Genomic DNA, 16,798 nt, shown 5'->3' on the forward strand with positions numbered 1-16,798 from the left:
AGGGGATCGGGTGTCACGAACCGACACGTAGAATTAGGGGATCGGGTGTCACGAACCGACACGTAGTATTAGGGGATCGGGTGTCACGAACCGACACGTAGAATTAGGGGATCGGGTGTCACGAACCGACACGTAGTATTAGGGGATCGGGTGTCACGAACCGACACGTAGTATTAGGGGATCGGGTGTCACGAACCGACACGTAGTATTAGGGGATCGGGTGTCACGAACCGACACGTAGATTTAGGGGATCGGGTGTCACGAACCGACACATAGATTTAGGGGATCGGGTGTCACGAACCGACACATAGATTTAGGGGATCGGAGTGTCATGTACCGACACAAGAGGATTAATGAATATTGAGGGAGCGGAGTGTCACGTACCGACACAAGAGAAATAAGATAATGAATCTTGAAAGATGTTAATATACTCAATCTAATGAACATGATTCCCAAATGAGTATGGTATTGAGGCTTGAGTCCTCATGTGTGAACTTGATGGTAATTGTTAATGATATAGTATTTGTTGTTGCTACATGTTGAGTATCATAGTTGATTTTATGATATTACTTGGTATATATTGATTTCTATTTTGAGTTGGCCGATGATATCTACTCAGTACCCGTGTTTTGTACTGACCCCTACTTTTATGTTTTCTTCTTGTTTATTTGTGGAGTGCAGCAAACGTGCCATCGTCTTCAACTCAACAGTAATTCAAGCCAGTCTTACTACATCGGAAATTCAGGGTGAGCTAATGCTTCTAGCTTGGACTGGATCTTCTTCTTCAAGTCTTGATGCCTTGAACTTCCGGCATGGACTAGCTTCTTATGTATTTTTAGCTTTTAGAATACTCTTAGTTTAGTCATTTGATCGTAGATGTTCTTGTGATGATGACTTCCAGATTTTGGGGAATAATAGATGTTGAATTTTAGAAGTTAATGAATTGGTCTTTATTTAATGAGTTTAAGTCTTCCGCATTACTTTCTGTTGATATTATATTGAAATGTTAAGGTTAGATTGGTTGGTTCGCTCACATAGGAGGGTAAGTGTGGGTGCCAGTCGCAACCCGGTTTGGGTCGTGACAAACTTGGTATCAGAGCATTAGGTTCGTTGGTCTCATCACACAAGAACGAGTCTAGTAGAGTCTTAAGGAACGGTAGGGGGACGCCTTTACTTTTCTTTAAGAGGCTATAAGACTTTAGGAAAATTCCATTCTTTCTTTCTTTCTTTCGTGCTATTACTTGGGTCCAATTGGTATCTAGGTGATACAAATTGGTATCTGATCATCTTCACTCTATTTCACAAATGGTTAGAACTAGAGCAACGACTACGCCAACACCAACACCAGCACCGGCGGGACAGGGTGCGTCTGAGCCAGCCACTGGGGCTGTAGCTCGAGGAAGAGCAGCGGCAAGAGGCCGTGGTAGAGGTCGTGGGAGGACGTCCTCTAGGGGAAGAGGACGAGCACCTAGTCCATCTTATACTAGGGCAGTGACTCCTCCACCGACTGAGGAGGTAATAAGAGAAGGGGAGGATGGGGAAAATGAACAAGTGCAGAATGAGGGATTACCACCCCAGCCTACCCCAGAGATGATAAATCAGGTGCTCGCTTATTTTAGTGGGTTGTCCGATCAGGGTCAGGCACCTCCAGTGTTTTCTGCACCAACACCTCCGGTTTCAGAGGTACAACATGCAGCCACTATGGCTCCTTGTATGGATGCCTCATTGGACATAGGCACGTTTCCACGTCTGACTACTGGGCCTATAATGACAAATGATCAGCATGAACTTTTCAGTAAGTTCTTGAAATTGAAACCTCCAGTCTTCAAGGGTGCGGAATCTGAGGATGCTTACGATTTTCTGGTTGACTGTCATGAGCTACTACACAATATGGGTATAGTAGAACGGTTTGGTGTTGAGTTCGTGAGTTATCAGTTTCAAGGGAACGCCAAAATGTGGTGGCGGTCACATATTGAGTGTCAACCAACAGAGGCACCACCTATGACTTGGACCTTATTCTCTAGCTTGTTTATGGAGAAGTATATCCCTCGGACATTGAGGGATAGGAAAAGGGATGAGTTCTTGAGCTTAGAGCAAGGCAGGATGTCGGTCAATGCATATGAGGCTAAGTTTCGTGCACTATCCAGATATGCCACCCAACTTTGTTTCAGTCCACAAGAGCGGATTTGTTGTTTTGTGAAGGGGTTGAGGTCAGAGTTGCGGATTTCAGCCTTACAGGTAGCGGCTACGGCCAAATCCTTCCAAGAAGTGGTAGATTTCGTGGTAGAGGTGGAAGGAGTGAAGCCAGATGAATTCACCATGGCATCGACATCAAAGAGGTTTCGAAAGGGAGGTGAGTTTAATGGTTCTTACTCTAGAGGACAGGGTTCCGGAGGTTACTCAGTTCGACCCATTCAGTCTTCACTACAGACTGTAGTTTGGGGTCCACCTCAGACCGGTCAACACTTCTCTGAGAGACCTATGCTTGACTCTAGAGAGTGTTATGGATGTGGGGAGACTGGACATATTAGGAGAAATTGTCCAAAACAGAGTTATAGACCCCCAATGGCTAGAGGTAGAGGTGGTCATGGTAGAGGCCGTTATTCTGGAGGACGTGGTGGTCGAGGTAATGGTGGTCACCAAAATGGCCAAGGTAATGGGCAAACTGGAGCCGCTACATCACAACATGGTAGGGGCAATGGATAGACAAACGATAGGGCCCATCGTTACGCTTTCCCTGGGCGGTCTGAAGCGGAGGCATCTGATGCTGTCATCACAGGTAATCTTCTGGTTTGTGATTGCATGGCTTCTGTATTGTTTGATCCTGGATCCACATTTTCTTATGTATCTTCCTCATTTGCTAATGGTCTAAATTTACATTGTGAATTACTTGATATGCCTATTCGTGTTTCTACTTTGGTGGGTGAGTCTGTGGTAGTTGAAAAGGTATATAGGTCTTGTTTGGTGAATTTTGTGGGGAGCAACACTTATGTAGATTTGGTTATCTTAGAAATGGATGATTTTGATGTAATTCTGGGTATGACTTGGCTTTCTCCGCAATTTGCGATCTTGGATTGTAATGCTAAAACGGTGACGTTAGCCAAGCCTGGGACAGATCCGTTAGTTTGGGAGGGTGACTACACTTCCAATCCGGTGCGTATCATCTCCTTTCTTCATGCTAAGAAAATGGTTAGTAAAGGGTGTTTAGCTTTCTTGGCACATCTCAAGGATGACACTACCCAAGTACCTTCGATTGAGTCGATTTCGGTGGTCCGTGAGTTTCTGGATGTGTTCCCTGCAGATCTTCCTGGTATGCCACCAGATAGGGATATTGATTTCTGTATTGACCTTGAACCGGGTACTCGCCCCATTTCTATACCCCCTTATAGAATGGCTCCCGCGGAGTTAAGAGAGTTAAAAGCCCAAATTCAAGAGTTGTTAAACAAAGGCTTTATTAAACCAAGTGCATCTCCTTGGGGTGCTCCGGTTTTGTTTGTGAAGAAGAAGGATGGGAGTTTTTGAATGTGTATAGACTACAGACAACTAAACAAGGTAACCATAAAGAACAAGTATCCTCTTCCTCGCATTGATGACTTGTTCGATCAGTTACAAGGTGCTTGTGTCTTCTCTAAGATTGACTTGAGATCCGGTTATCATCAATTGAAAATACGGGCAACGGATGTGCCGAAGACTGCTTTTCGAACGAGGTATGGGCATTACGAATTTGTAGTGATGTCTTTTGGTCTTACGAATGCCCCTGCTGCGTTCATGAGCTTGATGAACGGGATTTTTAAGCCATATTTGGACCTCTTCGTGATCGTATTTATTGATGATATACTGATATACTCAAAGAGCAAAAAAGAACATGAGGAGCATTTGAGAATGGTATTGGAAATGTTGAGGGAGAAAAAGCTTTATGCCAAGTTCTCTAAGTGTGAGTTTTGGCTAGATGCAGTGTCCTTCTTGGGGCACGTGGTTTCTAAGAATGGAGTGATGGTGGATCCTTTTAAGATTGAGACAGTAAAGAATTGGGTAAGACCTACTAATGTGTCAGAAATAAGGAGCTTTGTTGGGTTAGCTAGCTACTACCGCCGATTTGTCAAGGGATTCTCTTCTATTGCTTCCCAACTGACGAACTTGACTAAGCAAAATGTTCCATTTGTATGGTCGGATGAGTGTGAAGAAAGCTTTCAGAAGCTCAAGACTTTGTTGACTACCGCACCCATTCTCACCTTGCCAGTGGAAGGTAAGAATTTCATTGTCTATTATGATGCATCCTATTCGGGTTTGGGTGCAGTGCTAATGCAAGAGAAGAATGTGATTGCTTATGCTTCAAGACAATTAAAAGTGCATGAACGTAACTACCCAACTCATGATTTGGAATTGGCCGTGGTAGTGTTTGCATTAAAGCAATGGAGACACTATTTATATGGGGTTAAGTGTGAGGTCTATACAGATCATCGTAGCCTACAGTATGTCTTTACTCAGAAAGATTTGAACTTGAGACAGAGAAGATGGATGGAACTACTGAAGGACTACGACATCACCATTTTGTATCATCCGGGGAAGGCGAATGTTGTAGCGGATGCTTTAAGTAGAAAAGCGGGAAGCATGGGAAGTCTAGCTCACTTGCAAGCCTCTAGACGCCCATTAGCTAGAGAGGTTCAGACTCTACCTAACGACTTGATGAGATTAGAAGTAAATGAGAAGGGAGGATTGTTGGCTTGTGTGGAGGCAAAATCTCCCTTTCTTGACAAGATTAAGGGAAAACAGTTTGATGATGAGAAACTAAGAAGAATCCAAGATAAGGTATTGCGAGGAGAGGCTAAGGAAGCACAAATCGATGAGGAAGGTGTTTTGAGAATCAAGGGAAGGGTATGTGTGCCCCGTGTTGATGATTTGATCAACACTATTCTGACAGAGGCTCATAGTTCAAGGTATTCGATACATCCGGGTGCAACCAAGATGTACCGTGACCTAAAGCAACACTTTTGGTGGAGTAGAATGAAGCGTGATATTGTGGATTTTATTGCCAAATGTCCAAACTGTCAACAAGTAAAGTATGAACACCAAAGGCCCGGAGGAACACTTCAGAGAATGCCCATTCCGGAATGGAAATGGGAGAGAATCGCAATGGATTTCGTGGTTGGTCTTCCAAAGACAATGGGTAGGTATGACTCTATTTGGGTGATTGTTGATTGGTTAACTAAGTCTGCTCATTTTATTCCGGTTAAGGTGACTTACAATGCCGAGAAGTTAGCCAAGATCTATATCTCAAAAATCGTTCGATTGCATGGGGTTCCACTATCCATCATATCAGATAGAGGTACGCAGTTTACTTCTAAGTTTTGGAAAACATTGCATGCGGAATTGGGTACTAGGTTGGACCTTAGTACTGCGTTCCATCCTCAGACCGATGGTCAGTCTGAGCGAACGATTCAAATGTTGGAGGATATGCTTCGTGCGTGTGTGATAGAATTTGGTGGCCATTGGGATAGCTTCTTACCCTTATCGGAATTTTCATACAATAATAGCTATCACTCGAGCATTGATATGGCTCCATTTGAAGCATTGTATGATAGGAGATGTAGGTCCCCCATTGGTTGGTTTGATGCGTTCTAGGTTAGACCTTGGGGTACGGATCTCTTGAGGGATTCGATGGAGAAGGTGAAATCTATTCAAGAAAAGCTTCTAGCGGCGCAAAGTAGACAAAAAGAATATGCAGATCGAAAGGTTAGAGACTTAGAGTTCATGGAGGGAGAACAAGTCTTGCTGAAGGTTTCGCCCATAAAAGAGGTGATGCGGTTTGGAAAAAGGGGTAAGCTAAGTCCAAGGTATATTGGACCATTTGAAGTACTCAAGCGAGTAGGGGAGGTGGCTTATGAGTTAGCCTTGCCTCCAGGGCTGTCCGGGGTACATCCGGTATTCCATGTGTCGATGTTGAAAAGATACCATGGGGATGGAAACTATATTATCCGTTGGGATTCAGCTTTGCTTGATGGGAATTTGTCCTATGAGGAGGAGCCTGTTGCTATTCTAGATAGAGAAATTCGCAAGTTGAGATCAAGGGAGATTGCATCCATCAAAGTTCAATGGAAGAATCGACCCGTTGAAGAAGCCACTTGGGAGAAGGAGGTTGATATGCGAGAAAGATATCCACACCTGTTCACAGATTCAGGTACTCCTTTTCGCCCTTATTCTCCTTCTTGTGATCGTTCGGGGACGAACGATGGGTAAATTGGTATCTAATGTAACGACCTGTTTAGTCGTTTTGAGCAGCATATTTTATTTCTGGAAAAAACAGGCTGAGACGACGGAGCCCACGACGGAACGTCATGGGCACGACGGACCGTCGAGGGTGTCTCGTCCCAAAACACTTAGAAATTCTGAAATTTGGGTGCTGAAATCGACTCTCTGAACTCTGTGACGGACCTGCAGGACGGACCGTCACAGGCACGACAAACCGTCGTGATCCACCATTTCAAAACACTTCAACTCTTGAGAATTTGGTACAGGGAACGATCCTCTGAACGTCGTGACGGAAGTGCAGGACGGACCGTCGTAGGTACGACGGGCCGTCACAGACTCCTTAAGGAAATCGAGTCTCTGACGAACCTGCATGACGGACCGTCGCAGGCGCGACGGGCCGTTACAGGTTGCGTAATCCCAGTTGAAGTCGAAATTCTAGTTAAGTTTTAAAGGGGCGTTTTGGACTATTCCTGCTATAATTATATATTTCGTGGGTCTATATTAATAACTCAATTTCTTAGGGGATAAAAGAGGTAACCTTAAGTTAATTAGTGGGCTATTATTGTCATCTTTTATTCTTAATTATATACTAATTAGGGTAAAAGAAAGAGGGTTTGAATAAAGAAAATAGAAAGAACAAGAGAAAGAGAGAGAAGGGAATCGATAGAGAGAGAGACGATCGAGAAGGGGAAAAACACAAAGCTTTGGGAAAATTTGCTTGCTTGATCACGAATCTTCGGTGGAGGTAGGTTATGGTTTCTCTTACGATATTCGTAGTAAACTCTTAATAGAGAATGATATGTATTGATAATATTGTAAACCCTGCTATGTGCTTAATTGTATGCTTGCATGAATGTAATTATATAATTGTGATTATATAAGCATGATGAAGTTATTGAATCCCAAATCTTGCAAAATCCTAATCTCTTTGTTAATAATGAGACCTTGGTATAAAAGAAGGCGTGATGAACTAAAATAATGGGATTGATGATGCCTTGGTAAGAAAGAAGACTTGATGAATTGATGGAAGGAGATTAGGGGATCGGGTGTCACAAACCGACACGTAGAATTAGGAGATCGGGTGTCACGAATCGACACGTAGTATTAGGGGATCGGGTGTCATGAACCGACACGTAGAATTAGGGGATCGGGTGTCACGAACCGACACGTAGTATTAGGGGATCGGGTGTCACGAACCGACACGTAGAATTAGGGGATCGGGTGTCACGAACCGACACGTAGAATTAGGGGATCGGGTGTCACGAACCGACACGTAGTATTACGGGATCGGGTGTCACGAACCGACACGTAGTATTAGGGGATCGGGTGTCACGAACCGACACGTAGATTTAGGGGATCGGGTGTCACGAACCGACACATAGATTTAGGGGATCGGGTGTCACGAACCGACACATAGATTTAGGGGATCGGGTGTCACGAACCGACACATAGATTTAGGGGATCGGAGTGTCACGTACCGACACAAGAGGATTAATGAATATTGAGGGAGCGGAGTGTCACGTACCGACACAAGAGAAATAAGATAATGAATCTTGAAAGATGTTAATATACTCAATCTAATGAACATGATTCCCAAATGAGTATGGTATTGAGGCTTGAGTCCTCATGTGTGAACTTGATAGTAATTGTTAATGATATAGTATTTGTTGTTGCTACATGTTGAGTATCATAGTTGATTTTATGATATTACTTGGTATATATTGATTTCTATTTTGAGTTGGCCGATGATATCTACTCAGTACCCGTGTTTTGTACTGACCCCTACTTTTATGTTTTCTTCTTGTTTATTTGTGGAGTGCATCAAACGTGCCATCGTCTTCAACTCAACAGTAATTCAAGCCAGTCTTACTACATCGGAAATTCAGGGTGAGCTAATGCTTCTAGCTTGGACTGGATCTTCTTCTTCAAGTCTTGATGCCTTGAACTTCCGGCATGGACTAGCTTCTTATGTATTTTTAGCTTTTAGAATACTCTTAGTTTAGTCATTTGATCGTAGATGTTCTTGTGATGATGACTTCCAGATTTTGGGGAATAATAGATGTTGAATTTTAGAAGTTAATGAATTGGTCTTTATTTAATGAGTTTAAGTCTTCCGCATTACTTTCTGTTGATATTATATTGAAATGTTAAGGTTAGATTGGTTGGTTCGCTCACATAGGAGGGTAAGTGTGGGTGCCAGTCGCAACCCGATTTGGGTCGTGACACTCTTCAATATCAATGACTCTACACAGCTAAATTTGAGCCAAAGAGATGCTTTAATCATTGCTACTTTTAAAAAGTTACTCAAATAATAATAAAGAATTATTATTCGATACACAAGATAAGATAAAATATTTTAGAATTAACTTTGAAGTTTGAGAGTAGATACCTCAAATTTAATTCTGGATATTTATCTTATCTGATTTCATCAAAATTTGAAATTATTTAATCTGAAATCATTTTTTCAATTGTAAATTTTAAAAGGATTATCATTACAAATGTTAGGTATATTAATTATTAACTCAATTTTCGTTGGAACAAATAGTACGTATACTCTATATAAGTTTTAATTTTAAATAACATACATATTCAAAAAAGAGAGAACCAATATATAACTTACGAATTTATCAAAGCAAGTAACTTAAATTAGTGTTAACTCCATATTTTATTTACGAATTATGAATTTAAAATTCAATAACTTTGTTCGTAGTGAATTTGAAAAGATACATAACTACGAACTTATATGAAAATATATAAAGTATGAGAGCGCAGCTCATGAATAATGTGACTTTTAAATATTCTTCACCCTTCATGCCATGTGAAATTGCCGTCAACAACTAAAATCATTTAATTCTCGAATCAATTATTTGTTTTATTTCTTTATATTTGAAGTAGACAAGGTAAAAATAAATTAAAAAATAAAAAATGAAATATTTGCGTTTAGTTTGTGTACTGAAAATGAATTGAGTAACTAAAATCTGGTTGAAACGTTAACAATTTTGAAAATTCTTAAAAGAAAGAGGGGTCCGGTGGGTTAATTTAGTCAAAAGAGAGGGTAGCTTATGGAATTTCATTAGTTTAGAAATTAATTACTTTAAGTTCAATTAGTTTGTACAGTTATGAATCTTATCAGATTTTGAGTTTTTGATATATTTTTAGATAATAAAATTCGCATCGTGAAAATAATAATCAAGAACGAAAAATTATAGTAACAATCGTTTTATTATTTCGACGTGCGAGTGTAACAATCTCTATGATTCTTCTGAATTCGCCTTTTCAAATATAATTCAACGTCTATTGAGCTTGATCTTGAATTTGTCTTGAACTTGATCTTAGATTTAAACTTGAATTATATCTTGACTTTTACTTGAATTGAAGGGCTTTTAGCTTGTTCTTGAATTCGATGGTCTTGATCTTGATCGTTCTTAAATTTTAATGCTTGAATTTTTAAACTTCTAGGCGTTTGTGATTTTCTCTAGCGTCATGTTCAGAATTTTATGTCTTCTTTTCTGAATTATGAGACCTCTATTTATAGTTTTAGAATAGAGGAGTTGCGATTGGAATAGGACTCTCTTCGGCCAATTAAATTTAAGTGACATGTCATATGAGTTTTATGGAGCGGACTTTAATTAAATTCATATTTATTGCATTTAAATATTAAATCAATTATATTAATCCGTAATATCTATCTGGATTAATATATTCAATAATTTAATATAATCCGAACAACTTTATAAATTTATATCTACTAATATTTTAAGTGACTACATATGTATTATTTACCTATTTGGGGGTTTAGATATGTTTATATACATATATCTCGTATACATATAGTCAAATTTAGGTATAATTTGTTTTAGATACATTGTATTCAAGTGAATTCATATGTATATGACTCTCTCGCATATCGTTCTCTCCTATGTCGGTCGACTCTCTCAAATACATATATCTATAGATTATTTACATGTATATGAGAATCTCGCTCGCATTTTTCATTCTCTCAACCAACGTCTCTCCCTATTTAGAGTAGCTAATAGCAAAAATCTATGTATATAAGTGTAACTAATTTAGAATCTAATATAAAATTATTCATTAATAAGACAATATAAAATTATTTCAAACTATTTGAAAAAATAACCGTAAGCCCGTAACATAAAATTTATTATATTGTGTCTTTCTCTTCCTATAGAAAAATAAAAATCAAAATCAAAAACTTTTTTATAAATGCCTATATCTGATAACAACACATGTAGGAAATTTGAACTCCGTCATATATATTGAGCAAGTGTTTCACTTGTAAATTGTAAATTTTTGTATTAGAGTATATGCTTATACTTATTTTGTAAAGTACTGTTTAATTTTCGAAAAACATTTATTAAATTGGAATAGTTTAATAAACTGTATGTTGTATTTATTGATTTCTTAATGAACGTGATTTTCATTAAGATGATACTTATTTTAAAATGGAAAAATACATCAAATTTCTTCTGAAATTGGCACGAAAACTCGCTTTAGTATTTAAACTACACGGGCGTTTAAATTACTCTCTTATCATCTTTGAAGTGATTTTAACACCCCCTTATGGATGATATGGCAGGGAGAGTGAGTGTACTCTCCTTAAAGCGCGTGAAAAAAGAAAAAAAGTTAGAATTTTTTAAAATTCTATACATGGCATTTTTTTTTGTCAATATATAATTAATATTTTAAATACTTTTTCTTGATATATTAACTCTCTACAAATATAGAATTAGTGGGTCTCCTTTTAATTTCTTTATTTATTTATTTTTTCATTTTGTTGTCTTCCCCAATACACTTTTTTTCTCGATTGAAACACCTCCTCCTCCATCTTCCTCCCACTTAAAAAAAAAATTATTTTCATTTTACTAATCCTTTACTAATTCGTAAAATTCAATATCAAAGTTATTTTATTTACGTTGATTTTGCTCTATATTATTGGTGTCGATCTTAATTTTGAGTGACCCATTTTGATTTCTAGATCTATTCAAATATTTCTCATAGAATTTATATTTTTTTTATCAACTTTCTTATGTAATCTTCATTACTTATTTGAGTTGACAATAAAACCTTGGCTTTTAAAAAAAATTCTTCCTCCAAAAGGGTAAATGCATGGGGTGGATTCGAAGAAGATAATGTGAATATTATAGTGAATAATTTCATTCTAGTTACTTAAAAAAATTATTGAATAGTGTAGAAGAAAAGTAAGTATTGAAGGTTGAAATGGTGAAGAACAAGGAAGACGAAAGATAGGGGGAGGGGGTATGCATTTATAAATTAATTAATTAATATAATTAATATTAAAACTGCTTAATAGAAAATAATGAATAAGTAAAAAAGAACTAAAAATTAATGACGTGGTACCTACATGGTTATGACGTGGAGCTTACGTGAATATGATGTAGTGGGTGAGAGTGGTGTTACGAGTGAAAAAAAATCACTTAAAAATAATAAAAGTGATATTTAAACGCTCGTATAATTTAAGTACTATAGCGAGTTTTCGTATTAAGTTCAGAGGAGATTTAATGTATTTTTCCTTTTAAAATCAAAGAAGTATCTATCTTTTAGTTACTTCGTAAACAATGACTATATTATTTCAATAGGCACTTGTTGATTTTTGGGCATTCACAGAAATGTCCCTATTTTGAAGTGGTTTTAACTTTTGTCCTTCAGCAATTTAAATAATAAAAACGTAAAAATATACCCATAAAATTAAAGAAAAAACTATTAAAAAAAGTTCATAAGGAAAAAAAGATATTGTAAAGCGTAGCTTATGCCCTATATATAAAACATAAGTTCAGTTTTAAAACACTGAATTTATGTCTTGTAGTATATAAATATGTGCCTTCCGCAAGGTTATTTATGACTACTTTTGCACAAATTTCATAGATAAATATAGTAGTACAAGTTTTTGTTATTTGTAGTTTTGATGATTTGACAAACTTAGGGACCTCATAAAGGTACCGGGTTTTCTACTTGAGTATTGCAGGTGTATTGTTCGAAGTATTGCAGATAAAACAAAACTCAGGGACCTAATAGAGGTACCAGGCTCTCATGATGACGAGTCAGTCAACTGCCAGCTGGAGATGGTGCAGAAAGTAGGTGCACACTTTCCGATGGCGTCAGAAAGTGTGACCCTTCCAGCCAATGGCAAAGAAGTTTAGGAAAGTGACTTGCCCATATAAAAGGCACTTTCCTAAACACTTCTCTCCAGTTTTTGCAACTTGATAAACACTTTTCAAGAACTCTTGCAAAGGCTAATACAAAGCAAAGGCAGAATCATTCCTAGGACAACAGCAACATCTGGAGCTTTTCGTCTAGTTGTTTAGGAATTTATTCTCTTGTTCTTAAATTGTAAACCACTCCTAAATCTATAAAGGAATTGGTGTGTTGTGTTCAAAGTCTAGGTTGTCCAGGTGGGATAGCTTAGTGGGTAGATTGTTTTTTCTACTTTGGCTTGTTGAGCAATAGAGGTCTATTGCTTAACGGTAAGATTGATAACTCTTTCTTACGTTTGGTGTAATCGTGTTTCGCTTTTGCTTTTGAAGATTAGTGAAAACGATTGAAAATCCTGTGAGACAGGTCGTGGTTTTACTCCCTTAAGCAAGGAGGTTTCCACGTAAAATCATTGTGTTGATTTTACTGCATTTAACTTTCTGGTAATTTTCTGAAGTAAAGTAAGGGACCTGGTCCATTACTCGTAAAGTGAAAGCATACATTCTATCAAGTGGTATCAGAGCAGGCACTACCTATTTGGTTAACACCAAGGAAGTGATTTTGTTCTAAGAATGGCAGCTCCACTTAACCTCGAAGAAGGTCCGTCATCACACGGACCTCCTCGTTTCAATGGACACTTCTACAGTTGGTGGAAAGTTAGAATGCACGACTATCTCATGGCTGAAGATAGCGAGTTATGGGATATTATACTAGATGGACCCTTTGTTCCAATGATGGAAGTAAAGGATGGAGAAAGGACCATTACTGTTCCAAAGCCCAGGCAGAAATATGATGATGCTGACAGGAAAAAGATTGAAAAGGTTTTCAAAGCTAAAACTCTTCTGGTCTGTGGGATAGGACCTGATGAGTACAACAGAGTGTTAGCCTGTGAGTCTGCTAAAGAAATTTGGGATTGCTTGTTGACTGCACATGAAGGAACTGAACAAGTCAAAGAATCCAAGATTGATATGCTCACCTCACGATATGAGAACTTCAAAATGAAGGAAGGAGAAACTATACATGACATGTTCACCAAGTTTTCTTCTATTACAAATGAGCTGCGAAGTTTGGGTGAACCTATAAGCATGACCAAACAAGTCAGGAAAGTGCTTCGAATTCTTCCAAAGTCTTGGGAGAGCAAAGTTGATGCCATTACTGAAGCTAAAGACTTGAAGGTGCTGACCATGGATGCCTTGATTGGCAATCTTAAAACACATGAGATGAATCGAAACTATGATTTGTCAAAAAGGGAAATCAAGAAGGACAAATCATTGATGTTGAAGTATAAATCAGATGAAGATTCAAGTGATGATGATGATATGGCATATCTCATCAGTAGATTTCAAAAGATTGTGAGAAAGAACAAAATGTATAAAAGAGGAACAAATGGGACTCGAAATGCTGCTCAAGGAGATACTTGCTACAAGTGTGGAAAATCTGGACACTTCATCAGAGAGTGTCCTTTGCTCAAGACTGAAAACAAGGAACATCAAAAACACAGGGGTGACAAAGAAAACAAAAGGGACCTGGTACTTGGAAACAGAGATCGTAAAGCTGCTGCTGATATGGTTGTCAAAAGAGCTCTTACTGCATGGGGGGATTCTTCAAGTGATTCAGAAGATCCTGATGAGTCAAAAGATGTGTCTATGGTTGCTGTGCATGAGGAGGAAATTGTCTTCAATGAAATGTTTGCTCTCATGGCACACACAGAAAATGAAGAGGAGGACAATCAGGTAACTCTTCTTGACATGAAAATTGACTTGGATAAATATTCTCTTAAGAAATTAAGAACCTTGGCAAAAGTCATGCTAGATTCTGTGATAGATTTAACATCTGAAAGAGATGCCATGAATGCTGAACTTGAAATTTTAACTGAAAACAAAGTTCAATTTGAAGAGACAATGGCAAGAATGGTGTCTCTAGAGTTAAAAAATTCTGAACTTAAGCATCAGTTGTGTCAGTTTACTGAAGAAGCTGAAAAGCTGAATGGAAAGCCAAACAGTTTGCAAGCTGAAATTCAAGAAAAATTGAAAAAACTCCGAGACAAATCTCAGATTGTCACTTGAAAAGAATAACAAATTAGAACAGGATGTTGTGAAACTTAAGGAGGAACTTGAAAAATCTCTTAAGTGGACCAAATCCTCAAAACTGCTGTCAAATGTGACAAATCAGAGTAATTTCAATTAGAAAGGACTAGGAAGTCTGAACATAAGTCCTCCTTATAATCCTCACAGTAAGTATGTGTTTGTGTCTGACAATCTGTTGTGTCTGCATTGTGGTAAGAATGGACATTTGAAGAATGAGTGTGTTAGCTGGAAAAACTCATGTGAAAGATACTCTAATTATGCTGAAAGACAGAATGTACCAAATGAGAAACCTGGTCCTAAAGAACCTGTCTCAACTCACAGATTTTCAAAGAACAAATCTGTTCCTGCTCCTAGGTCCTTTGTTAGAAAGATTCAAAGTCTACCATATTGGACGAAGTACAATCTGATCACTCCTTTGTCTGCCTACTGGGAACTCAAGCTGAAATGGGTTCCCAAGCTTAACAAGTGATTTTTGGTGCAGGTGAGTGAGAGGGGCAGCAGTCAATGTTGGTATATGGATAGTGGTTGCTCTAAACATATGACTGGTGATGTAAAGAACTTCCTCTCACTCAAGACCCTCCAAGGTGGAGGTGTCTCATTTGGTGATGGCAAGAAGGGGTACATTTTGGGAGTTGGCAAAGTAGGAAGATCTCTTGAAGATTCAATTGACAATGTTTACCATGTGGATGGGTTGAAGTACAGCTTGCTAAGTGTGTCACAAATCTGTGACAAAGGAAATGAGGTCAAATTTACTTCTGAAAAATGCACTGTGGTGAGTTTAACTACAAACAAGGTAATTCTCACTGCACACAGAAGTAAAATATGTATGTGGCAAACTTGGAAATCTCTCATGGAGATGACTTAACATGTCTCAGTGCTCAAAATGAAAATGCTGATCTCTGGCATCGTAGGCTGGGACATGTGAGTTCATCTTTATTGAATAAGTTGATTTCAAAGGACCTGGTCCGAGGGTTGCCCAAAATGAAGTTTGCTGAAAATAAAATATGTGAAGCTTGTGTTAAAGGAAAGCAAATCAGATCATCATTCAAGCCCAAGAATCAGATTACATCATCAAGAACCTTAGAGCTGATTCACATGGACCTCTGTGGACCCTTGAAGGTTCAAAGTAGAAATGGAAAGAAGTACATCTTGGTGATTGTTGATGACTTTTCAAGATACACATGGACGAGATTTTTGAGATCAAAGGCAGAGACAGCTGATGAACTGGTGGTATTCTTCAAAACGATTCAAACCAAATTGAATCAAGTTGTTTGCAGCATTAGATCTGATCATGGCACAGAGTTTGAAAACTCAACATTGGATAGATTCTGTATGGAAAATGGTACAAGCCACAACTTCTCTGCTCCAAGAACTCCTCAACAAAATGGAGTGGTGGAGAGAAAGAACAGAACCTTGGTGAACATTGCCAGAACTATGATTATTGAATCAAATCTTCCTCAAAGTTTCTGGGCTGAAGCTGTTAACACAACATGTCATGTTACCAACAGGTGTCTAATAAGAGCTGTGTTGAACAAAACTCCATATGAACTGCTCAACAACAGGAAGCCAATGCTGAACTATCTTAGAGCTTTTGGATGCAGATGTTTTGTGCTGAATAATGGGAAGGATGATCTGGGAAAATTTGATCCCAGAAGTGATGAAGGAGTATTTGTTGGATATTCTTCATCCAGCAAAGCCTACAGAATATTCAACAAACGAACACAATGCATTGAAGAGAGCATTCATGTTGTGTTTGATGAAATGGAAGCTTGAAGAATGATGGATCAAATGATGATGATGATGTACTCAGAATGCTAACATCCAAGAAGATTGAAGGTGCTGAAACTGATGCAGATCAACAACTGAATAATGATTGTGATGATCAGAATCACAGTCCACCTGAAGAGGATGCTGAGGTTGAACAGGATGATAGGGTACCTGGTACTACTCAAAACTCCAGCCAGAGTACATTAGACTCCCCAAAAGATGATGTCATTCCTGATGAAGAAGATCATGATGATCTGCCAAATCAGTCTGCTGCAAGGTCAGGGTGGAAGCATAGTTCATCACACCCTCTTGATAATCTCATTTCTCCCTTGAATTCTGGGATTCAAACTAGATCAAAAACAAGAAATCTAGTTGCATTCTCAGCATTCATATCATCCATTGAGCCTAAGAATGTCAAAGAAGCATTAAGTGATGCAGACTGGATTAATTCTATGCAAGAAGAA

This window comes from Solanum lycopersicum, chromosome 6 (assembly GCF_036512215.1).
Source record: "Solanum lycopersicum chromosome 6, SLM_r2.1".
Classification (NCBI taxonomy): Eukaryota; Viridiplantae; Streptophyta; class Magnoliopsida; order Solanales; family Solanaceae; genus Solanum; species Solanum lycopersicum.